The sequence below is a fragment of the Microcebus murinus genome, chromosome 10 (genome assembly GCF_040939455.1).
Source record: "Microcebus murinus isolate Inina chromosome 10, M.murinus_Inina_mat1.0, whole genome shotgun sequence".
NCBI lineage: Eukaryota > Metazoa > Chordata > Mammalia > Primates > Cheirogaleidae > Microcebus > Microcebus murinus.
Window position 1 is genome coordinate 5,456,918 of NC_134113.1, and position 12,276 is coordinate 5,469,193.

General features: G+C 48.9%; 1 protein-coding gene across 1 annotated transcript in view; it reads left to right on the forward strand.

Moving 5' to 3' along the window:
• Positions 1-10,386: 10,386 nt before the first annotated feature.
• The window catches only part of EFCAB6 (EF-hand calcium binding domain 6), a 244,799-nt gene continuing 242,909 nt past the window's right edge, over positions 10,387-12,276 (forward strand). The window contains exons 1-2 of the mRNA XM_012757712.3: positions 10,387-10,491; positions 11,699-11,886. The gene's annotated coding sequence lies outside the window, so the exon portion shown is untranslated. The remainder of the gene's footprint in view (positions 10,492-11,698; positions 11,887-12,276) is intronic.

Consider the following 12,276-nt stretch of genomic DNA (forward strand, 5'->3'; position numbering starts at 1 on the left):
GTGTGTCGAGCGTGTGTGCTGGCGGGTGGAGAAGGGGACTCTGCGGGGTCCCCTCAGCACTTTGGGACACCATGATGTGAGCCCCGATGACACCCCGTTCCCCGAGCCTGACTGCAGAGGGAAACGGGCCCCTGTCGGGTTTTGACAGACCAGAATTGCAGTGTCACTCAAATTCAGACTTTTCCTGGGGTGAATTCCTCCCCCCCCTGCTATTTCCCCTGCTCACCTCTGACTCTTTAGGAAAACCTGGGGCGGTTTTGCTGCACCTGTTGGCCCAGGAGCCCTTGCCCTCACTGCCACCCCTTTTGGGGTCCCATGTTCAGCATGACGCACCGTGGCACGGGGAGACTAGCCGGCCGGTTGCACGGCCCCGCCCCGCCGGGAATCCCAACACCTGTCTTCCCAGTTCCTCGAGGAAGGACGTTGCTAAAGCTTGGGCCTTCTGGAAAACCATGTTTACTTCAAAGTGAACGACTTCCTGTAGGCCTCAGGGGAAATCCTGGAATTTATTGTGGTGTCTGGAGCTAACGCAGACCAAGGAGTAGTTAATCGAGTGTCCTGGGGGTTGCCCAGCAGGCGTTTAGAAACCCACGGTCACTGCACCAGAGGCAGTGCGTGTGGTCAGGTGCTGAGGTGAGCGTCCACTCTGCCCGTTTGGCTGGCGTTGCACCTCGTTTTACGGAGTCCGGCGCTCAGTGGGTCCTTGCCCCCCGAGTGTGCGCCGGGCGCTGTTCTAGGCGCTGAGGCTGCCGCGGAGCGGAGTTCGCATTCCAGTGGGGAGACAAAACCGCCAGAGCCCGAGGTAAGTTCAGGCTCCGGAGTTCATGGGGGACGCAGGGACCCCTGAGGAGCTGGTGTCTGGTCTGGCAGTGAGGGACCCGCATGTGGAGCCACCGGGGTGGGGTGGGGTGGGGTGGGGTGGGGAGGGGAGGGGAGTGCTGGCAGCCCATGAACTCCCAAACGGTAGCATTTGGCTGCAGCCGTGCCCCGGGCTGGGCAGTTCTTTGCTGTACACTGGCTGGACACTGAGTCGTTCGGAGCTCACTTGTGTTCCCCTGGTGCGCCTGGTTATTTGTCCGAAAGGGACCAGCGCAGAGATCGCTCAGCTCTGACCTGAAGCAGGTAAGCACCTTAGTTCTCTGACCCATGATTTACAGAGTGGCGATCGTCTTTGTCCTGCTTACTTCATAGGATGGTTATAAAGACAACAAAAGGGGGAAGCTGCTTTGAAATCATAAATTAACAAAATTCTTCCCAAGTCTGTCCCAGCACCGCCTACTCTGCCACTAGCCAGTGCCCCCTAGTGGCCAAGTGACAGCTGCCAGCAGGTGGTGGAGGGGCTTTGGGCACCGCTGGGTCAGGTGATCAGCCTCACCCAGCCAAGGAACAAACACCCCGACCCTGACAAGCGCACCCGGGACATCCCTGGGTGCTCTGAGCTTCGGCCACTTCTGGGGCCTGCCCGGCCAGGATGGGACGATCACCTCCCTCACCTGAGATGCCAGCCCTGCCCCCTCTGCCTGTGAGCACGCCCCCCACTTGCCCCCTAGTGTTCCCTGGGGACCCCTGCTTTCCTCCCAGCACCTGCCTCACCCTCCTGCAGTTGTTTTCCCCCACGGACCGTGTCACCCTGAGAGCAGGGGCTACACAGTCAGGCTTTTCCTGCTGCTCCTTGTTGGCCCGTGAAGACTGTGTCCTCCCAAACAAGACACAGGCTGGGCTCCTGTCCCCTCCCCCACTTCGTGCCATCGCCCTCCTTTCTGGACGGCTGTTTCTATATCATCAACAGCTCGAGCCCTGGTTACGTTCTTCCCCTGTCTGGAACACCCTTTCTGATGAGCCACTGGCTTTCCAAGTCCAGGAGTAGCTGTGTTTCTGGTGCCCTCCCTTCCCCTGACCTTCTGCCTCTGTCCCCAAGTGCAGGAACTTACTGCCCACAGAGCTACGGAGCGCCTTCCTTGGGCACCCGTCTCTCCCTCTCTTCCTGTGTCTTGAGGCATTTGCGGGCACCTGCTCCGGGAGGCCCTGAGCTGAGTCCCGGGGACACAGTCTTGGGAGTGCTCCCTTCCTGTTTAGCTCCCTGTGACTGCATCCCCTCGGGCGCTGTGCTCAGTGATCACCCACGTCCACGTGGAAGAAAGATGGTCTGCTAGGAAAGCAGGGGACCTGGGCAGTCAAGTCCTCGTTTTGTCCTCAGCTGGCCGTGTGATGTGGGCAGGTCACCTGCCCTCTCTCAGTCTTGGTCTCTCTATTTGTCAAATGGTCTTCTCGGTTTTTCCTGGCTGTCAGCCCCCAGTTTACGGCTAGGTGAGCTTTCCTGGCGTCTCTGGCTGCTTTGCCTGTTTAAACACGCAACAGGCAGGCAAACAAAACAGGTGGTGTAGAGAGTGAGCACCGTGGAGATTCAAAGCAGGTGACTTCAGGGACGGCAGGGAGACTTGCTTCATGTGCGGAGAAGGGCGAGAGCTGTTCTGGGGACAGGGCAGGAGGCAGGGAGGGCACACACCAGGTGGGAGGAACAAAATGCACCAAAATGAGGACAAACTACTTCCTTGCCCGGCAGTCAGGCGCCAGTTCCAGCTCTGCCACTGTGGGTGGGACCGTGGGGGAAGTCTCCTTTCATGTCATGATGAATAGGCCACAGACCAAGTGTCCTAGAATCCCACCCAGCTGGAGGGAGCACTCCGTGACTCTTAAGTGTGGCCAAACGGTCCATCTCTCGCCCTCAGGGAGGAGCAGGCAAACAGCGCGACCGTGACCTCTCCGCTGCGCTGGGCCCGGAGCAAAGAGAACCCGCCGTGGAAGCGCCTGCCACGCGGCGTGGGCCCCCAGTCCTTGCCTCCAAGGCGTGCTGAGCTCTTGCCAAATCCGCACGTCAAACGACAACTTGATTCTTGATTCTCACGCTTGGATCTCTGACGCTAGCTGGCACCGAGCGTCTGGGCTGCAGCCCTTAAATCTGTCTCCTCGCCGCTGAAGAAAGGAGTCTGTGCTCTATTAAAAGCATTTTTTAAAAACTAGAGAATGCTAAGTGTGTTTAAAAAATAAAAATCGACCAAAAAATATATTTTATCCTCTTTAAAGTTATCATTTTCACATATAGCCAGGGCGTTGGGCACCAGCTGGGAACGGAAGTCTGAAGCTGTCGTGAGCAAGGCTGTCTCTGCGGAAGAGGCTGGCAGAGCCAGCGGGAGATTTTCTCCAGTCTGTGCATCCTCAGAAACAAGTTCTTACTTAGGCTTTGAGCACGGTCCAGGTGTGGGCTGCTCGCACAGCCCTCAGCTGGAGACGGGAGCCAGGAGCTCCACTTCTGGTCTATACTGACCTCCCTTAACATACCCAGGACACTGCAACCATCTGCCCAGAAAGCTTCTTGAGGCCAAGGCCATGTCTCTCTCTCCATGGTGGCAAGAAGATAGCATAGAAGCGTTGCTCTGCGAAACCTTGATGACCAGAGCATTCCCACTGTCCCGACCAGAACACTCCTTGGGATCCAGGCTTGCCTTGTCACCAGTGTTCTGCCAGTTCCATCTCAGGATCTGCAAGCCTGTCCTACGTCACTTCCATGAGGGCCCTCTCTGGCCCAGCCACACTGCTTGCTCCACGTCCCTGACCTACACTTCTAACATTTGCTTTCCCAACTTTGAGGGGGGTGTTGCCCTCTTGGAAATCCTCCCCTGCTCTTTCTGAGTGCTGCCAACCCATGTCCCCCACCGCCTCTCGTTGGCCTTGACTTGATCTCCTGGAGGCCATTGGGAATGGATCCCGGCTCACCACCATCCCGGACACACCTAGGCTCCAGTCATTTCCAAAGACCTCAGGAGGGTCACCAGATACGGCAGACAGGCTGATTTCCAGTGGCTGGTGGCTCCCTCTGGCCTGGGTCCCTACCACACTTGGCACTCCCCAGAGGAAGCAAACCTTCCTTAGCCCAGAGAAGCAGTGACTGGTACGTCCCCACTCCCATCATGAGGCAAATGCAGCAGCATCTTGCTCCTCAGAGTGCAGTGTGCAGGAGTTCTGAAAGCGTGATAATTTTCTGTGATGATAGATCGGTTCACATTTGTTAACTGTTCTCAAGTTTTCTTTCCAAAGTAGGTATTTTTAGCCCCAAGTAGTCTCTGAGTGGAGCCTGTGTCTCATTCATCCCTCTGTCCCCATCCTGGGCTTGGTACTCATTCCTATCAGGTAATCCGTAAATGCTTGTTACCTAACTAAAGGCAAATTAAATGCTAAACAGCACCAATGACAAGCGGTTGCAAGATCCTGGCTCTTAGCAAAGAGAATTTCTTGTGATCGTCAGGGGTTCGCCTGTTGCCCAGGTGTATGAAACATGGACTGTTCTAACTGCTGCTTTATTCCAGAGGGAGGGCCATTCTTCAAAGATTGCTGCAGTGTAACGTTCCGGGCGGCTGGGCGGGAGGCGGGGGGAGTCAGGATTCATTAAAGTTCTAAATACCTGTATTCCACACTACGGAATCTTGTTCAGGGCAAGATAAGTGGATTTTGACTCCCAGTTCCATGAAAGGAGACCACCGGTAGCTGTTAGAGGAAATCAAGAGCTTACTAGCGTATTAGTACGTCGAAGGGGAATGGAAACGAGCTAAGGCACTACACTGAGCCTGTGTCATCTCTCTCAAAGTGGGAGTCTAAAATAGATACGAAAATGGCCTCCTGTTTACAAGTGATAATCAATTATTTGTAGTGACAATGTTTGAAATGTGCAATTTAGTTTCGGGCTGATTGAACTAAAACGAGCAGCTGAGTCATCTGTCAAGGTAAATATTCGAGAGAGAAAGCATCTATTTTAGTAAAGAAAAAATAACCGCAGTAGCTTTTCCAAAAGAGCTACTTACACCTCGTTTGTTTTTATTTCATTTTTTTTTCCCTCCCAAGGACAGCTGAGGAGAGTCTCGTCTCCATTTTATGAGGTGACCAAAAGGACAGCATCCAGGAAAAATCTTTGCTATTAAGTAGCAGATTTCTCAGAGATATTCCCAGCTTCTAGTTATTTGCATTATGCGTCCCTGCCCTGTGTTTGCTCTTCCTTCTTTATTAACAGACGTGGTGGAAAACAGCACTTAACTTCTTAGGGGTTGATCAATGCCTGCTGTTTACTTCTCCACAGGTAGGCACAATCTCCGAGCATCACATCATCATCGATGGCTGTGAAGTAACTACAGGCTTGATCTTACAGCGCAGTCTCTTAGGTGTAAAGAATTGTGGTAAAAAACAGCAATGAGCACTCAAAACCTGGAAGGTGGGCAGAGGATTATTGCCGCACAGTTTTCCGTGGTCCCAGAGTTTCTTCTTGATTCCTGAGGGCATGAGCTCTCTGTTGGGCATCATAAATGTAAAAGTATTTCTCCAGTCTCTCATGTTGGCTTTTTAAGGTTATCATCAGAGGTCAGAACCTTAACCTTCTTGGGAGGTGAGTTTACTCACTTTACTGGCTTAAATGATGCTTATGGTGTGTGGGGAAAAGTGGGAACCTCACCCCCCAAATCCAGGCTCAACTCTGCTGCAGATAGGTCCACTATAGGGCATCTGAGGGAACCATCCCTGTCCTTTGGCAAGTTTTTTTCAGAGAAGACAACAGTCTCCTCCTACAAACTGTTCCTTGGGGCCACGGTCACCTTACAGAACTCTGGTCTGTTTGAACAAAGATCAGAAATAACCTAATAGATTTTATGGGTTTATTTGGATAATAAGCAAGTGAGTTAAATTTAGGTTTCTGTTAAAAATAAATCCTCACATGGAAGTGAAAAATTTCCAGAAGGGAAAACACTTTGGATTGAAGATGCTCTTAAAAAAAAAAAAAAAAAAAAGAATCTCAGGACAAAATTTCATGATGGATTGATCTAATTAGTCATTTCAATACCATCCTTGGGTTCAAGGAAATAAGCAAGCATTTTGATTTTCCTGATTCTTGCTACATTGACACACTCACACATGACTTAGGTATACTTCTCTGTAGGGTTCAGGTGAGCTCAAAAGACATTTGCTAAGTCCCTACTAGACATGTTGGCTCAGGCAGGCAGATTAAATTAGTCAGGGTTGTTTTTTAACCCAAAATTATCCCTCAGAAGACAGTGTTACTAAAAACTAGAATCCTTACAAAGACTTTCATATAGTGGCATGTTCTCCTAGTTCCTTTCTTTTTAATAACAAATTACCTTAACTATTGCTGGGTTTAAATGAAGGGCTGACACCTGATGGAATTGGAGGAAGGGAGGGGGAGAGAAAGAGAGATTGATCTAACACAGATTTAGTAAATTCCTAGTGCTATGTCATTGCATTTTTTTTGGTATTAGATGTATTCGATGTTATTTTAAATAGGCCTTCTGAAGAGTACTTTAAAAGCCAATACAGTGAGATAATTCTGGAGATTACAAACAAATAGCCACAGGGTGTATTTTTAGAAACAATTGTCCCAATGTTATATAAATAAATAGGTACTTGTGGCTCATAGTCTTAGAAGGAGAGGACAAAATGGGGCAGAAGCAATAGTTGAAGAGATATTGGCCAAGAATGTTCCAAAACTGATGGAAGACATCAAGCCACATATTCAAGACGTGCTATAAAACCCAAGCAAGATAAAGAAGACCACACCCAGGCACATCTTAAAAACTTCCAAAGAAAAGAAAGACACATTACCTCCAAAGAAGTAACAATTACGCAGACAGAAGATTTTGCAACAGAAATGACAAAAGCCAGAGCATAATTAAATGACATCTTTAAAATGCTGCATGAAAATAACAGCCAACTTAAACTCTATATTCAGCAAAAATATCCCTTAACAATGAAGATGACAAAACATATTTTCAGATGAATAAAAAACTGAATTAACTTATTGCCAGAAGATCCACACTTAACAAAATTCATTGTATCACCTCTCTCTTGGAAACTGAAAGAAGAAACAGCAACAACAAAAACATTAGTAGAGATGGAATATTTCAACAACAATCAACAAACTTGACCTAATTAAAAAAACCCAGCAACTTTACCAAACAACTGCAAAATATACATTATTTTCAAGTACACATAGAACATTTATCACGATTGACCATATGGTGAGCCATAAAGGAAGTCTCGACAAATTTCAGCAGATTGAAAATCTTACTTATATGTCCTCTGACTACAGTGGACTCAAGATAGAAATCAACACAAAAATACAGCTTGAAAATCCCCAAATGTTTGGAAATTAATATAGTTTTACACAATATAGTTTTATATAATTTAGCTGAAGAGCTAAAAAGACACTACAATGGAAATTAAAACAAAATTGTGAACTGAATGCTAAAAAAAGTCTGTCATATCAGAACTTAGGGAGTGAAGGTACAACTATGTTTAGAGGGGAATTTATAGTCTTAAATACATGCCTTGGAAAAGAAAAAAGGCTGAAAACCAATGATTTAAATATTCATATCATGATGCTAGGAAAAGAATAGCAAACCCCCCAAAAAGGAAGAAAGGAAAGAAGAGCAGAAATCAATGATATGAAAATGAGTAATATATTTCTTTGAAAGGCTAATAAAATTGATATACCATGACAGGAAAGAAGTGAAATCACTACAGCTCCAACCAGAGTGACCAACTGTCCTGGTTTTCCTGGGACTGTCCTGTGTTTAGCGCAGAAAGGTCCATGCCCAGGAGACCCTTCATTTCCTGGCAAACAGGACAGCGGGGATACCATAAATCCAACAGCCATTTACTAAGAAGATATTTAAAACAATGTCATGCCAATCAAGTTTGACAATTAAGATGAAATAGACAAATTCTTTGGAAAACACAATTTACCAAAATAGACACAAGAAGAAATAGAAAATCTCAGTAGTCTTATAACTAATATGGAACTTGAACCGATTACTAAGCCCCACCCCCATGAGAAAACTCCAGGACCAAAGGCTTTCACCAGTAGATTTTCCCAAACATTTAAAGGGACCTCCCCCTTCCCCCCCGCAAATATTACACAAGCTCCGAGAGAACAGAAAAAGTGGAAGCACTTCCCAACTGATTTTATGAGGTCATTATAACCTTAATACTAAAATCTGACACAGACATTATGAAAACAGGAAATTACTGGTCAGTGGTATGAAAATAGACCAAGAATGGGCAACCTTTTCCTGCAAACAGCCAGATGGTCAATAGTTCGGGCTTTGCAGGTCACGCTATTCAACTTCACTAGCGCCGTGCACAGGCAGCCGCAGTCAATACGTAATGAATAAGCACAGATGTGACCATCCAGTGAGACTCCGGGCGTCCAGGCCCGGCGCAGGGGCTCGTGCCTGCAATCCTAGCGCACGGACAAAACAGCCCCTGTCCTGGTGGGGGTCGGGGGGGCACATAAAGGAATGTGCAGGCTGCCACTGCGCAGTTAGCACGGGGGACAGGGACAGGGTGGGGGCAGGAGGGCGGGAGTGTTAGTTGCAGGGCTGGTCCAGGAGCTCTTGCCAGTTGGTGGCATCTAAGCAGACGTCCACATAAAGGGATCCGGTGAGGGAGGCTCCGGGCAGTGCCAGCATGTGAGACAGCGGAGCGGGGGCCACTGGTGCTGTGGGCATGAGCGAGGCGGTTGGCAGGAGCTCTGCAGCGGACCGAACAGAATGCAGCTGGCAGGGAGGCACAAAGCCGCCCGGAGGCTCTTCTGTGGACAGTGGTGGGATCTGACTTCCGTGTTAAAACCGTGGTCCTCGCTGCTGGGTCGAAAACAGACTGGGCAGGGTGAGCTGGGCGGTGGCAGAAAGGGCTGTGAGGGGTCCCCGTGGGAAGTGGTGCAGGTGCGAGAGGACACAGTGTCACCGAGCAGGAGGGGTCAGCTCTGGACACAGCTGCTGGCAGGGCCGGTGGGGCCTGGTGAGCACGAGGCGTGAGCCAGTGAGCCAGGCGAGGCCGCCGTCCTCCCGAGCAGCTGGTGAGGGTGGGGTGGCGTTTGCTGAGTGGGCAGTGGGGGCTGCGGGGACACCCAGCCCCAGCCCTGCCCCTGGAGCTGGCTGGGTCCTGCTAAGGTGCTGGGCAGTGCCAGCCGCCTGGAGTTCATGGGCGAATCCTGGAAGGGCTGTGTCGGGTAGCCTGGGCGTGTGTGCGGCCTGGAGGAGGGTCCCAGGGCTGCGCTCCGGCTGTCGGCGCTGTCAGGGTGGAGGGATGAGGCACCAGAGGCAGGGCTGGGGCCCCCGGAGTGAAGGGGACAGAAGTGTCCATCTGTGTCCATTTCTTCTGAGGTCACATGAGGTGATGACTAGGATGGCCCTGGTCACTGGGGACCTGGAGCTGTCTTGGGGCTGGGTATATCTTAATCTATATGCTAACAGTGGAATATTATTTAGCCATAAAAAGTGGTGGAGATCTGATACCACAAGTATGAACCCTGAAGACATTATGCAAAGAGAAAGAAGCAAGGCACAAAAGGACAAATATTTCATGATTCCATTTATGTGAATTATCTAGAATAGGCAAATTCATAAAGAAAGTAAATGAGAGGTTACCAGGAGCTGGAGGGAGGGGGGAATGGGGAGTTAATGTTTAATGGGTACAGAGTTTCTGTTTATGGTAGTGAAAATTTTTGGAAATAGCAGTGGTGAGTAGTGTGGCAGGGTGGCCAAGACAATGGACTATGGAGCCAGCTGCCTGGGTTCTCATTCTTGTTCTGCCCCTGACAACAGTGCCCCTGGACAAAATACTCTCTCTGCCTCACTTTCCTATCTGTAGAATGGGAACAATCATGGCACCTACATGATAGCACTATTTGAAGGTAAATGAAAATTAAGTTACACATAAAGTACATACTTAGGATAAGCGGTTGCCTAGCAAAGGTAAGTGCTCCACAGGGTCAGCGACAACTAAAACTACTGTTATTATTATTACCTACGTGATTTATTGGCCCTGTGAGTCTAATCAATAATTCACTCAGCGTCTATCGATGGAATGCTTCCTGTGGGCACTGGGAGGAGGCCGCGTATACAGTTATGGGCAAAGCAAGCTAGTCCTCGTCTTCCTGGGGCCATCTCCTAGAGCAGACAAGCAGGACAACTTTAGATACGCTACTAAGTGAAACAAACGGAAGTCACCGTCAGTGCCAACACTCATGAGGGGCGCTTTAGAGACTTCCATCCAGTCCATACAATGGCCCCGGAGTGGGTACGTTTAGCTTTTACAGATGAAGAGAAGGGACTGCCTTCCTCCAAGCCACAGGCCACCCCCGGTGGGACCAGGCCGACACCACACCTGTAGCCAAACTCCCTGTAACAGAAACCCACTCCCATGGCACCCATCGCCGGAACAGGACTTCCGGCGGAAGCTTTTTCCAGGGGCGGAGCCACCAGCCGCCGCCATTGACCAATCAAAGATCTCCTTTTTGCTAGGCGTGGAGACTTATTCTCCAATCAGCGAGCGACGTCGTTGCTCAGGCAACAGCGTCCTGGAGCGGCCGAAAGGGCTGCGCCTCTGCGGCGCTGCGGCTTGGAGTCCGCGCGCAGGTGTTTGCCCAGCGAGGTAGAGAGTGGGGGCGAGCGCCTGGGTAAGGCGGGCGGGCCTCGTCCCACGGTCCCCGCGTGCGTTCGGGGCGGCCAAGCGCGAGCCCGAGGGCCGAGGAGGGGGCCGGCGGGCAGCTGTGAGGGTCCCACAGCTCTGAGGGTCCCACAGCAGCGCTGCTGCCCACGCCCGGAGACAGGCGGTGATTTCGTTTATTCACTGAGCACGGAGTTTATGGAGAGTCTGTTTGCCTGGCACGTTGAAGGCACTGGGTCAATTGTGAGGAATAGTACGGTCCCATGGCGCTTACGTGATATTTGGGAAAGTCAGACAATAGACAACGTTGAAGGTGGTGACGTCCTCCTCCCTGATGTCTGTGAGGATCAGATGGGAAATGTGTGTGGAAATGCCCTAAGTCTCTCCAGTTTACAAATTTCACTTGTGCTCCACAGCAGTCTTTTGAATATCATTATTAACTCCATCCCGTAAATGAGGATTTGAATCCCACGGTGTGAATGGGCTTGTCAGAAATCACACAACTAGGAAGTTGAAAAACCAGAATTTAAACCCATTTCTGTCTCATGGCAAAATCTCTGCTCTCTTGTACTCTTCTCTGTCAGCCTGCACATAATTACCCCTGCCTCCCTCAGAAATTTTGTTTGGAAGCACTTTGTGAAATGTACTGTGGTACAGGGCTTAAGACTGTCGTCGGCCAAATCACCCCTTTACTTCCTTTTCCTTCTCTCCTGAAAATGCCTTCCATGATGTCTTGCCCCTATTAAGAAGAGTCTTACTTCACTTACAAGAAGAGTAATTTAAAAATGTTTCTTAAATTGTATATGTGCTCCTTAATGGGTGGACTTCATGGAAATGCTGTAAATAAAGTCTGTTTTCACACATTGCAGTTCCTTCATCTCTGTCTTTTATCCATTGCCTTCAGTTTAGCACACATTTACTCGGCTAAGTTAAGGGGATTTAAATGAAAGTGAATCAGGCACGGCTCCTTTGATTTTAAACAAACATATTTGTTTCCCACCCAAACTTATTGTAAGTTACTTTGAAGACAAGGATTTTATTTTAGTTGTCTGTGCTCTTTCCCTTTCCCCTCTATGTTCATTTTAGTGTTTGGCTCATGGTAGGTGCTCATAGATGTTTGTCAAGAAACGCTTACCTGAGACTTTAAATTTTGATCTCCAATTTTGTTTGCATTTTTCCTGCTCTTTTCCAGATATCCACTTCTCCCCCATGTACAAAGATCTCTACAGCCATGCCATGACCCCTTCAGCTGACAGGCACCTGGAGATGGAAGCAGCTCCACAAGGATGTTCAGTAGCCTGGTGCCTGTCCAGATCAGGAATCTGGTGGGAAGTTACTGGCTGTTAACAAGGCAGTTGCTTTAGTAAATCTTCTCTACAGGTGTGTATTGAGAGTGACTGTTTAAGGTTAGTAGATGCTGAGAGTCACAGAAAGTTTTCCTGCATAACTCCTTTCTTTATCAGCATTGAAAAACAAGATACATAATACAGGTAAGAAACTGAGTGAGGGAAAAAAGGTAACAATCACTTTCTTCCTTTAAATATCACAAATGACCTTAGAATAGTTTGTCTAAAAATACTCCAAATCTAGACTTGCACAGTTAACTCAGTTGGATTCTTGTGATATTTAAATATTAATTCATTTTCAATACAGTACTATCTAGGATAGTACTTTGGAAGAGGATATGTAAAGGGAAGGGACATGTTTGAGAAAACTCTGTGAATAGAGATACATGTGAATATGATACACTTTCACTACTAAAGAGTTTAA